Genomic DNA, 13,811 nt, shown 5'->3' with positions numbered 1-13,811 from the left:
TTATCTACACAGTGTCCTTGCAAACTGCTTGAGCTTTACCTGCCTCCCAGGGAAATGTACAGATGCCATTTTGCTTTGCATTTTACTTTGCATTTACTTTACATATCTCTCATCATGAGCTGGGTTGAACATTATTTTAAGAGCCATTTGTAATTCCTTTCTCAGAAACCATCTGCTCGTATTCTCTGAAGATTTTTGTTTTGGTCTGTTGGCCTTTGTCTTATTGATAGACATAAGAGCTTTTTCAACATACAGGAAATGGGCTCCTTATTTGTAATATATGTTGTAAGTATTTTCACCTTTTTTCTGGTCTTTGACGTAACTTGCTATAGTTTTTTGTTGTGAAGAATCTTTTAATTTCTTAAAAGCTTTTAAAAATCAGGTAGAGTTGTCAATCTTTTATTTTATAGCTTTTGGTATTTGTTCCCTACTTAGTACAGCCTTTTATCTGTCCTGAGATCACATAAAAATTCCTGTTTTTTATTACAATTATGACTTCATTTTATATATTTAACCTTTGATTCTTCTGGAATTTATTTTTGATGTAAACCTTTTGATTCTCCTGGAATTTGTTTTGATGTAAAGTGTGGAGTATGGTTTTTTTATTCTTCTGTTTTTTTCAGGTATCTGCTTAGTTGTCCTGACATCATTTATTGAATCCACCTTTTCACAGTATTTGAAATGTCACTCTTGTCTCATACACTGCATTTCTGTAGTAATCCAGACCAATTTCTGATCTTCCTACTCTTTTCAACTGAATGGCTTATTGTCCTATATTTAGTAATTACCTATTGTTTGTGGTTTCCCATTTTTTATTATTAAAAATAAGGCTGTATACATCTCTTTGTGGATGAATCTTTGTACACACCTCTTTTAGGATATTTTCCTACAAAGGGAATTGCTGTGCCTAAAGGTATAAATGCCTTAAAATATCTTTATTATGGAAATAGTCAAACATACTGAAAAAGAGAGGATGCTATAGACCTTTCAGTAGCCATCACCATGCTTCAATGACTTTTAACATTTTACTTATTCTATTTCATCTATCGCCTCTGCCCCCAAGCATTTTTGTCCTGGAGTATTTTAAAGCAAAGCTCAGACATCGTATCATTTCATCCATAATCACATCGGTGTGTCTCTCGAACTTAAATCAGCATACTTCTCTAGTATGATTATCTCAAAAGTATCCATATCATGTTCAATCTCATCAGGATTCAAACAAGGTCCAGATTTTTAAGACTTTTGTAATTACTGCCCTGATTGCCCTGCCCAGAGACTACGCCAGTTTATGTGGCTGCCAGCGCATGGGAGACTTGCTCTTTACCTTATATCCTCCACAGCTCTGGGCACATCATCAAACAAGTCCTGCTGACCTTCCAGGTGCTGTAGCCAGAAACCTTGGAGCTCTCCTGCCTCCCTTCCTTCTCTCACATCCCATACCTTACTTTTCAGGGTATTCTGCTGGCTTTACCTTTAAAACCATCCATAACCTGATCACTCCTCCCTCATCTCTTGTGTCCTTCTCTCACCAGGACCTTGGCACCTGCATCTGTGCTCCCCTATTATTCTCTAGAGTGTGTTCATGCAGCAGCTAGAGGCATCTTTTTTTTTTTTTATTGAGGTATAATTGACATATAAGATTATATTAGTTTCAGGGACGCCTGGGGGACTCAGTGGTTGAGGCTCTGCCTTTGGCCCAGGGCATGATCCTGGAGACCACGGATCGAGTCCCACATCAGGCTCTCTGCATGGAGCCTGCTTGTCCCTCTGCCTCTCTCTCTCTCTCTCTCTGTCTCTCTGTCTCTCTCTCTCTCATGAATGTATAAATAAAATATTTAAAAAAATACTTTAAAAATTATATTAGCTTCAGATGTAGGACCTTGTGTATATACAAGGTCCTTGTGTATATACATTTGTGTATATTGCAAGATGATCACAGTAGTCTAGTTAATATCCATCACAACACATAGTCACAAAATTTATTTTCTTGCTTTAAAGATCTACACTCTAGCAACTTTCAGACGTGAATACAATGTTATTAACTGTGGTCATGCTCTATGTTGCATCCCTATGCCATTTATTTTATAAATGGAAGTTTGCACCATTTTTTAAACATTTTTAAAAAAGATTTATTTATTTGAGAGAGAGAGAGTGGAGAGTAGGGGGAGGGTCAGAGGGAGAGAGAAATCCTCAAGCAGCCCCCCCACTGATCTCAAAGCCTGACGTGGGGCTCGATCTCAGGACCCTGAGATCATGACCTGAGCTGAAATCAAGCGTCGCCGCTTACCCGACTGAGCCACCCAGGTGCCGCTGGAAGTTTGTACCTTTGGCCACTGTCACTTATCTTGTTCACCTTGCCACTCTTCCCACCTCTGGCAACCACCAATCTGTTCTCTGTCACTGTGAGTTCCAGTTTTGTTTTTGAATTCCAAAACAAATTGAAATTACATGTTATTTGTCTCTATGTGACTTGCTTCACTTAGCATAAGGCCCTCAAGTTCCATCTAAGTCATTGCACATGGCAAGATTCCGTTCTTTTTTATGGCTGCATAATATTCCATTGCATATATACACCCCACATCTTTGTTATCCATTCACTCATACATGGGACACTTAGCTTGCTTCTGTGTCTTGGCTGGTGTGCATAACGCTGCAGTGAACATGAGGGGCATATATCTTTTTGAGTCAGTGTTTTCATTTTCTTTGGATAAATACCCAGAAATGGGATTGCTGGATCATATGGTAGTTCTATTTTTAATTTATTGAGGAACCTCCATGCTGTTTTCCACAGTGGCTTCACCAATTTACACTCCCGCCTACAGTGCGCAGGGGCTTCCTTTACTCCACAGCCTCGCCAACACTTGTTATTTTGTGTGTTGGTGATGATAATAGCCATTCTGACAGGTGGGAGGTGATACCTCATTGTGGTTTTGATTTGCATTTTTTTGGTGATTGGTGATGTTAAGCACCTTTTTATGTGCATGTTGGCCATCCGTATGTCTTCCTTGGGCAGAGGCATCCTTTTAACACACAAATGAGACCATGGCATTCCTTTGCTCAGCAATCTGCTGTGGCTCCCATCTCAGAGTAAAGCCCAAAGTGCTGACGGTGGCCTCCAAAGCCCTACACCATCTGCCTTCCCACCCTTGTCTCTCCCCTGTCACCACCTCCTTCTTTTCCCCCCTCACTCACTCTACCGCACCCAGGTGACTTGGCCTTCTTTTGTTGTCCAATTTATAATTTTAATTCCCTTCATTTTTTTAAAAAATTTTATTTATTTATGATAGGCACACACACACACAGAGAGAGAGAGAGAGAGAGAGAGAGAGAGAGGCAGAGACACAGGCAGAGGGAGAAGCAGGCTCCATGCACCGGGAGCCCGACGTGGGATTCGATCCCGGGTCTCCAGGATCACGCCCTGGGCCAAAGGCAGGCGCCAAACCACTGCGCCACCCAGGGATCCCCTAATTCCCTTCATTTTTAAATTTCAGAACTAGATTTGGATAGATGTGTAATGTACAGTCGTAACTTAATATGTTCCAAGTTCTCAACTGATTATTGCAGCCCTGTAAATTAAGTCTTCCATCTTTTTCTCCATGGGTTGAAATGTTGCCTTCATCATGCTGTTTACTTCAGTGATCCAGAAGTCCACATGGACATGTGTGGCACCTCGGCTTCCTCCCAACGGGATCGCAGGTTCTTCAGGGGTGATCAGGAATGGGGGGTGTGTGTGTGTGTGTGTGCATGTGCGTGCACTTGTGTTTCTGGAATAGTTGGCTTACTCTCTTATGACTCACTTAGGATTCAGTTTCTGAGTAGAATTCCTCAAGCAATCCCACCCTCCACCCCCCCCCCCCCACCTCTTCCGAGCTGCCCTTATCTTACTGGAGGGCTGGCTGAGATCAGTTTGCCTCAGCTGATTTTGGTGTTATTTTTCACACTGGAGCCATTGTGAGGCTTTGAAAATAGTCTTTTCAGAGGTGCAGACTCATTTTGATAGAGAACCAGCATGTTAAAACAAAATGAGAGAGTTGGCAATTTTAAGCAAATAAATTGCTTCCTATCGATAATGGGATATTTATGCAGCCTGCAGTGGAGAGCAATTTCTTTCGTATCCAGGCTCTTTATCAGTGATCAGGACAGCTGAATGCAGTAGGAAGTGATGTGGCCAGGAGCTGATGGGAAGACTGCTGTGTGGGAACTCGGGGAGCTGTGGGAGTGAGCTGCCCTATGGCCCTACCCCGAATGGCTGTGTGTCGGACCACACCTCCTGCACCTGTGCTTTGCCTTCACTAGGGGAGCTTGGGCTCATGTCATCTCCATTTCACCTGGCTGCTGCTCTTTTTCCTTTCTCTTTCTCTTTCTCTCTCTCTCTCTCTCTCTCTCTTTCTTTCTTTCTTTCTTTCTTTCTTTCTTTCTCTTCCTTCCTTCCTTCCTTTTTTTTTTTTTGGTAAAGATTTTATTTATTTATTCATGAGAGACACACAGAGAGAGGCAGAGACATAGGCAGAGGGAGAAGCAGACTCCCTGTGGGGAGCCAGTGGAGGACTCACTCCCCGGACTCTGGGATCATGACCTGAGCTGAAGGCAGGTGTTCAACTGCTGAGCCCCCTGGCACCCCACTTGGCTGCCTTTCTTGAAGCAGCAAGCACAGGGATTGCTCGGTGGAGAAGCGGGAAACAAGACAATCCCAATACTGGAGCCGTGCTGGACATGGACATCAATTCAGGGGCGACAGGGAGAGCCTAGGACCAGCTCGGGAGGCTGCTAGGTGAGAGTCTGATGTGGTGATGTGCTTAGTGCCAGAGAATAATAATGAGACAGTGGCTGTCCTGGGGAAGCCAAGACATGGGACAGGTCAGGGCTTCTCCGAGTATGGGTCCTGAACCATCTGTGCATAGTGAGATCCATTTAGTGACCTGGGGCGTGCGTCAGAAAGAAGAAAGAAATAGAATAGAAAGCATGTCCAGAGCATGTCCCACACTGAAAGGGTGTGTGCTATTTCAGGAAGTGTGCGTTCAAAGAGGTAGAAAATGAAGCTTTGAGGTGCAGACTCTGGGGCTGGAAGACCTGGGTTCAGATCACTGCCCTGACACAACCACGTGGCCTCGGGTGAAGGGTAATGACACAACCTGCCTCGTGAGGTGTCATGAGGAATAAATGAGCTAATATTCCAAGAGTGCTTAGACCAGTGCCTGGTACATACTGAGCAGGTGATCAATGTTAGCTGTGACACAGTGGTTGGAACCAGAAGAGATTGCTGGGAGTTGATCATTTGTTACCTATACAAAAGCAATTTTACATGGTTCAACCTGGTACACACGCACGCACACACACACACACACACACACACACCTTCTGCAAGTACTACAGCGACATTATGCATCTGTCATGATGTGCAGTGTGTTTCATACTGTGGGTTGGAATAAAAAGACTGTGCGCTCTGCTGGCTTTCCCTGGCAAGGGAGTGGATATGAGGCATCAGTTTTCATAACCAAGTGTGATAGTTTTGTAGAGCTTTTGCTCTGGGGGAGCCCACGGCATGCTCTTCCCTTCCTTGTCATTTCAGGCTGGAGAGGTATGCTGGGCTCCTGAGAGCTCCTCTTTACCGAGTTGTGCATCCTGTTCAACCCTGGCCTCCTTCCTGGCTTTTCTTGAGTCCCGTGTACCGGGCTGTCCAGAGTCTTCACCCCCTCCGTGAACTGACACAATGAAAACAAAGCTGTACTGCCTTTAAAAATAATCCTTTTCTCATTAGAAAACAACAGCAGTAAGAGTCCCTCACATTTTCTTGGGCTTATTGGTTGGCCTCCTGTTGTAAAGTTATGTTCTGTTTTCCAGCCTAGGAGAGATGACAGAGGTCAGGAGAAGGACTCGGTGTCGAGAATGATAGCCTGCAGGAGTCCAAGAAAGTCCGACTTCCAGCCACTAAGGTGCCCTCCCTCCCCTTCCCTTTGGCTCCATGTGGATGCCTCCTCTTCCCAGTTGGGTGGCCTCTCCACTCTTCTACTTTGGTTTCCCAAGACACGGTCTTCAGCATCTAGGACAGTGCCTGACACACAGAGGGTGCCCAAGAAAAATGTGTTGGATTGAAGTGAGCTGAACAGATATTTCCTTTCTCAAGAGAATTCCTGAGACCCCTGGGGAGGGGAGGGGGTGCGGGGCACTCCTGAGAGGTCGTCTCCTTCTCTCCACTCAGGTTGCTTCTGGTTTATTTCTGGAACTTGGATCTTATTCTTCTGGCTTCCACATTGGTGCTAAATCCACAAAATGATTTTGTTTTCTCAGATGTTAATTAGTCTCTGATCTCAGGATATTAACGTTCATGGCACACGAACAGCATGACTTAGTGAAAAATTAATTGTATTAATGATTAGCATGTTGTACACAGATAAATTCCACTCGATTTGCTGCTTGCAATATTGTCTTATGTGCCCAATGATCCGGGGCCTTCTTTCTATTTTGGGCTATTTGCCTCTCTTTCACTGATAAGGTGCTTATTGCTGTGTGAGAAATGTCCCCTTCTGTGCAGAGGCACCAGACTTGTCCCCGTGAAGCTGTTCCGTCTGCTGGGCCCTGGAGATGTCCTGGCTCCTCCTGCAACAAACTGCCCGGCACCCTGCCCGAGGCGCCATCCCAGTCTGGAGTGGGGAGCACAGCTCTCCCCACACCGCCCCCCCTCCTTCTCCTGGCAGGGGAGCCCTCTTCCCCTCTGAGTATAGGCAGTGTGTGTGTGTGTGTGTGTGTGTGTGTGTGTACACGCATGCACATGCATGTTCCTGGGCGCCTCCTTTGGGCCAGGCTGAGTGTGGGGTTTACTCAAAGTCCGTGATTACCCTGCATGTCTTTCTTTCTTTCTTTTTTTTTTCTGCTTGTCTTTCTAGACGATACCTGAATTGTCTTCCTCCCCTTGCCACCCTTGTTTATGAACATCTGGATCTTGAACTTGAGTGGATTCCTCTCTAAGTGATAGCTGGTTGAAAAGTATATCTCATAGGAGATTGGGATTCTCTGCCTAAAAATGGTGTGAAATGGAGGATGGTGATAACTGCCTTTTGGGGAGTGTGATACTGTGATAAAATAGGAAATTATATTTGATCTTCTTGCCTGGTTGTGGGAGCTCCTAAAACCCTGGGAACCTCTGCAGTGGTCAGTGTCTTTTCTCTGCTAATGAGATGACCGGTGGCTGGTGTCCTTGGATAGTTTCAGGGTGGGGGCTGGTTGCCAAAAAGACTAAAGTATTATTAGAGGGTGGAGCTTTTAGCCCCACCCCAACTTCTGGGGAGAGAAGAGGGCTAGAGATTGAGTTCTGTTATCAGTGGCCAGTGATGTACTCAGCCATGCTCACGTCATGGAACCGCCATAAAAACTGTAGAGGACAATGTCCAGAGAGCTCTGGGGCTGGTGAACACATGGGGGTGCTGGGAGGGTTGTGCCCAGAAAGGGTATGGACACTTCACACCCCCTGCACCCCTTCCGTACCTTGTCTTGGGCATCTCTTCCATGTGACTGTTCCTGAGTTGGATCCCTTAAAATAAACCAGTAAGTGTAAGGGAAGAGCTTTCCTGAGTTCTGTGAGGCATGCTAGCAAATTATCAAATCCATGGTGGGTTTGGAGGAACCCCAGACTTTATAGCCAGACAGGCAGAGAATGGGCGGATGGACTGGCAGCTGGTGTCTGAGGTGAGGAGAGTCTTGTGGGACCTAACCCATGGGGTGTGCACTAACTGTGAGTAGCTAGTGCCAAAAGTGAATGAAATCACTGGACACTGGCTTGGTATCCAAGGAGTTGGAGAATTAGTTGGTGTGGGACCCCCCCGACCCCGGTCCCCAACCCAGTCCGCCCCCTGCCAGTTGGTGTCACAAGTATCATGAGTAGAAATGGATACTGGTGGGCAACTTGGCAATATGTATGAAGGGCCTTAAAAATGTTCCTGCCCGGGCGGCGCCAGAAGGAGTTGCAGCGGTAGCAGCTGGAAAGGACCATGACCAGCAGTGAATGCACCTTCATTGCCATCAAGCCTGATGGAGTCCAGCGCAACCTCGTGGGAGAGATCATCAAGCGTTTCGAGCAAAAGGTATCCTGCCTCATTGCCATGAAATTAATCCAGGCTTCTGAAGACCTTCTCAAAGAGCACTATATTGACCTGAAGGACCTTCCATTCTTTGCCGGCCTGGTGAAGTACATGCAGTCAGGGCCTGTGGTTGCCATAGTGTGGGAGGGCCTGAATGTGGTGAAGACAGGCCGAGTGATGCTCGGGGAGACCAACCCTGCGGACTCCAAACCTGGACCATCTGTGGGGACTTTTGCATCCAAGTTGGCAGAAAGATTATCCATGGCAGCGATTCTGTGGAGAGTGCGGAGAAGGAGATTGGCTTGTTCCAGCCTGAAGAGCTGGTGGATTACAAGAGCTGTGCTCAGAACTGGATTTATGAGTGACAAGTGATGAGGAAGCAGACCTCAGTGGTTTGCCCATTCCATTCCCTCTCCCTCCCATGAGCAAGGGGCCAGGCTCTTGCAAATTCAGTTATTTTTGAGAACCTCCCTATAACCTGGAGGGGACCTCTTGGAACTGGGAGTGCTCCCTGTACAGTATTATGGGCTGCCATCAGATTAAAATGTTTCATTCCCCCCCCCAAAAAAAAATGTTTCTGCCCTTTGACCTAGGATTTCCATTCTGAGATATTATCTTAAGGGAGGGATCATCAAAACACATGCAAATTTCCCTACAAAGACTACTGTGGCAGTGTTGCTTAAAAGTGGAAGTGATCTAAAAGTCCCAGACTAGGAGTTTGGGGAACTCAGTTGGGCTATAGGCATATTATGGAACATGATGTAGCCATCAGAAATGATGTTTTATTTTTTATTTTATTTTTATTTATTCATGAGCGACACAGAGAGAGAGAGGCAGAGACATAAGCAGAGGTTAGAAGCAGGTTCCATGTAGGAAGCCCAATGTGGGACTTGATGCCGGGGCTCCAGGACGCCCTGAGCCAAAGGCAGACAGACGCTCAACCACTGAGCCACCCAGGTGCCCCCAGAAATGATTTTTAAAGACTAATAACACAGAAGATCAAAATGATTGTATGCTAAATGGAAAAAGTATATATAAAGCTATAGAGAGTGCAGAATCCAAATTTAATTAAGAATATTTGTATCTAAAGAGTTTGGAATAAAATGCCCTAATACATTTTTTTTTTCCTAATATGTTAACCATGGTGATTGCTGACCGGAGAATTATATTATTTCTTTTCTTTATACATTTTGGGGGCATTTTTCATAAGCATACATTAATGTGTAACCTGCAAAATGTTGCCTTCCTGGGCGGGTCCAGCTCTGGTGTTTGGACCCCAGAGGCCAGGTGCAGAACCCCTCGAGACAGAACACTTCCCTCCCTCTCTCTCCAGTCATCAGCCTGTCTTTTTGTCTGAAGACCCTCCAGCCATTCTCACTCTCATACATACTCACATCTAATTTAATGATTTTCCTTCCAACCCTGCCTGGAACATTCTGTCCCACATGGGGTGCCCCTGGCTGGGATGGCCTTTCATTGTTAGCAGCTGGTCTAATCTGCTTTGTTCTTATACTGTTGGGGAATTACCTATCCACTAAGCACCTGGGCATCCTAACATCAGTTCAGCTTTATCTGCCCAGGTGTAAAATTTGGGGGCTCTGTCCTTGCCCTTAACCCTTAGAAATGCCTCCAACTTTATGGCTGCCTGGTGCTACCCAATTTTAGGAAAGAAATGATTATTTTTCCTGTCCTGGGATCCTAAGTCTTTGTCTAATCTCACCACCTAGTAAGTTAGTTACTAAGATGCTTTTCTTTCTGAATGCTGGAGAGGGAAGCAGTTGGCTTTGGTTTTAAACTCGAGGTGCCTTTGGGCCATGAGGTAATGAAAAAGGCCTGAGATATCCAGTATGAGCAGCCCATCACTGGCCCACGAGCTTTCAGTGTTGAGTCTTCAAAGTTTTTCAACACAGCCCCTTGTCTGCTCCCAGGGTTACCAGTGACTCAGGGTAGGTCTGGCGCCAGGGAACGTACAGGAGCCCTACTCCACTCTGGATGCTAACCTTAGATCACAGAGACAATTATACTGTCTGGGAGGATGGTGACTACCGCCAGCTATATCTGTCCTTTTGCAAGTGCCTCCCAACAGGGGGCCTTGCCTGTAACCAGGAACCTGGACCCAAAGAATGCATCCCTTATGCCCCCTTGCCCATGCTGTGCCCTTGCTGGAAAACCCTCTTTGTCGCATTGACTACAATTCTCAGCCTCCTTCCAGGTTCTCCTAAGGCTCACCTTGCTTTGTTCGGGACAAGTTATGCTCAAGACTGAGATTGCTTTTGTCAGTAATTGATTTAACCAGGTTCACTGTGGGAATAATAATAATAATAATATTTTATAAGCTAATAGCACACAGGGTAATGTCTCCTAATAAGCCAATGAAGAGATAGCATACTTCAAGCTAGTAACAGATTGATTATGCTATCGTTCAGGCAAAGGGGGAGATGAAAGAAATAAAGTTCAAATTTAGTTGGAGGTGTACCCTTCTATGAGTTGGTTCTCAGTAGAGTCAGCCTTCTAACTAAGAGCTGGATATCAGGTGCCAGCTTAGGGTGTTCACTGCTGGGGCATGTAGCTAGCAGGTGACGGTATGTGTGTTGGCAGGTAAGGCAGGCTGCTCTGAAGCTTATTATTCCAGGGACTGTTACATGGCTTGTACCACTGCCTATGAGGGGAAGACTTGCCAAGGCAGAAACAGATGTCCCTTCTCTTCCTGAGACTGTTACATGGTTTAAACACCACCACCAAGCAAGAGTAGCTTGGCAATGGCAGGAGCAAGTGTCTCAAGATCTTTGGAGAGCCGCTTAGATGCAGCAAAGGGTAGCCTCACCCAGACCAAATCCTCTCAAGGTACTGGTCACACCTCTTTATTTTTAAAATGGAAAAGTCCACCGCGTGATGGACACTATTGCCATTACCATGGTGTCAAGGATGCAACAGTCCTCTCGACTTCAGGTATAAGAGTTGGAGGAAGAAGGTCCCTATATCCAACTTCAAAACAATTTCATCAAAATAAGTTACTCAAAACAAATTCAAACAACAAACTATGCCTAAACAAGCTTGCAAGACATGGATTTGAAATCCTAACAATTCAGTAGGCAACACATCTCCTTCCTGTATATTTCTAGGTGTTTTCTGTTTCAACTTCTCTCTCCTATCTCCTGGGCATCGTCTTTTTTTCTCAAGTAAACCTTATATCTTTTACGCCTCCTTTGTGAACCATGATTCCACTTACACAGATAAATGAACAGAGAAATACAGAAATGCCTCTAGGGCTGGGACCCCTCGTCCTGGGGCTCTCCTGTGTTCCACTATAGCGTTCATTACTGTCTAAGTCTACGGAAGAAGCATAATGAAAGAGCACTTGTTGAGATGGATGCAGTCAGGGTTCACACAGCAAATAACCTGGCCTTGAGGCTCCTTTAGCCCCCTGAAGACAGTACCAAGAAAAATCCGGCTCCATAAAGTGCATTACACAGAGCAGTGCTGAGCCCCACCCTGCCCCATCTAGGTGGCCGTCCCCCAGTCAGTGTTATTCAATGCAGGGACGCTTCTGATCCCTCCTCCCCCCACACAAAGATCCTCCTTGGGGCCCCGTCCCCCTGGCCCTTGGAGCCCTCACCCCTGCGTTCCCTAATTATTGAAACCAATTAGTTGTATTTGCAGACTGATTGAGTAGAATTAAATTGGAGCTTGCTCACACTAAAGCTCACACTGGGATTAAACCAGCATTTTATATGCAATTATGGTCATTCTGTTCCCATTTTCCATTTTGATTGTATACTTAGCATTCCTGTCAGCAATAGGTAGTCCCTTATTTCCAAATGCTCACCACATCTGGCTGCCTGGTGTCTCTCAGTGCCCTGTACGCTGTGTGGTCAGAATGCCCCTTCCCTTTCCTCTCTGAAAGAAAAAGAAAAGTCACATGGCCCCTGCCAGCAGCTCCATGTTGCTGAGCTCAGACTCCTCATCTTCTCATAGACTCTCCGGTGAGGCCTCCAGGTGAGGGCTCTGCTTTTCACCTCTTAGCCAACCAGATGCTAGAACCCTCAGTTTAAAAAGCAGTCTGATCCAGGGGCACCTGGGTAGCTCAGTCGGTTAAACGTCTAACTCCTGATTTCGTCTGAGGTCATAATCTCAGTGTTATGGGATTGAGCCCGGCATCACATTCCATGCCCAGTACAGAGTCTGCTTGTCCCCCTCCCTCTGCTCCTCCTCCTGCTTGTGTTCTCTCTCTCTCAATAAATAAATAAAATCTTTAAAAAAAAATCAGTCTGGTTTCTTTTTTCTTTCTTTTCTTTTCTTTTCTTTTCTTTTTTTTCTTTTCTTTCTTTTCTTTTCTTTCTTCCGTTCTTCTTTCTTCTCTTTCTTTCTTAATTTATAACCACTGAGGGCTCCCTATGGCCTACAGCAGGGGTTTACAAACTAACTATAAAAGGCTGAAGTATGACTATTTCAGGCCTTGTAGGCCAAACCATCGCTGTCACAACTTCTCAATTTTATTCATGTAGTACCAAAGCAGTAGACAGTAGACAAGAGTCACAGACAGTGCGTAGATGAGTAAGCATGGATGCATTCCAAAAAAACTTTATTTTCAAAGCAGGTGGTGGGCCAGATTTGGCCACTGGCCATCATTTGCCAACCAGTAGTGTGCAGAGTAAAGCTCGGCTCCCAAGGCCCTTTGCAGTCTTGCCCTGGTGCACTTTTCCCTCTCATCTCTTATTGTCAGGAGATTGTGGTGTCAACTTTCACAGAGTTGTCTCTCTCATAATGGAAGGACATCCTTGGGGTTTTGTGTAGATTTGTATTATTGCTCTTGTCATTCTCTGGTATGAATATCCTGTCACCTCTCTGTTGGTCAGACTGGAATATAAGTTTCTCATAGCTTGGAAAGTTTCTTTTGCTACCTAACTGTTCTAGCACAGCATATGGCATACAAGAAGTGAACAGCAACTCTTCATTGAATGAATGGCCATATGACTCATCTCGAAAGATTCGTCTTTCACAGAGAAGGCAGAGGTCCTTCTAGATCTCTTTGGTCATTGACTCAGTCCCTGTCCTCTTAATTCTTCTAAATAAAAATCTGGAGGTTCTTATCTTGTATTTTCTGGTGCACTTCTGTTGGTATTCAATAATTGCCTTGCTGAACTGCATGTCTCCAGTTCCACCATTTCTCAAAGACATGTATCAACAGAACACATCTTGCTCGTTAATAGAGCCATTGCTTCTTGTGCTTAGAACCCACATTCTTCCTAAAGACACATCTCTTTAGAGACTAAACAGATTCCGCATCTAATGGGGTTGATATAGGAAAGGCTGTTGTTCCTCATTACCGATTGGAGTTTGCAAATTAGCACTGTGAGTTTCAGACTATTCTTTAAGGCCAGAACATTAGGCAAAGAATATTGACTCTGGCTGGTGTCTGGTGTCTGGTTTTCATCTGATGCGCCCTTTACTGAGCGGCCTGCCCGACAAGCCTGTTCTATATGAGAGCCCTGCCTCTGGCACTGTTCCCGGCCAAACTGACAATATCCCCAGGGAGTGTCATGGAACTTAGGAGGTGCTGTGTTGGGATGCAGGTGGTACCGGTGGTGGCTTTGATAGTTTTAAGAAAACACACTTGCTGGTGTAGTGAGAAGTTGATCTCCTGGGAACCTAGAGCATTTTGATTTCTAGTCCAGGCCTTGCTTGGCTCCAGAACATCAGGGAGGAGAGGTGCAGACCCCTGTGGGAATGCAGACT

The 13,811-nt window shown here is 45.3% G+C and overlaps 1 protein-coding gene and 1 pseudogene across 1 annotated transcript in view; both read left to right on the top strand.

Moving 5' to 3' along the window:
* CALN1 (calneuron 1) overlaps positions 1 to 13,811 on the top strand; it is a 483,340-nt gene that overhangs the window by 221,035 nt on the left and 248,494 nt on the right. The window lies entirely within an intron of this gene.
* LOC129520311 (nucleoside diphosphate kinase A-like) lies at positions 7,977 to 8,440 on the top strand (annotated as a pseudogene).

Source organism: Nyctereutes procyonoides, unplaced genomic scaffold (assembly GCF_905146905.1).
Source record: "Nyctereutes procyonoides isolate TBG_1078 unplaced genomic scaffold, NYPRO_anot_genome, whole genome shotgun sequence".
NCBI lineage: Eukaryota > Metazoa > Chordata > Mammalia > Carnivora > Canidae > Nyctereutes > Nyctereutes procyonoides.
This window is presented reverse-complemented; position numbering and strand designations above follow the sequence as displayed.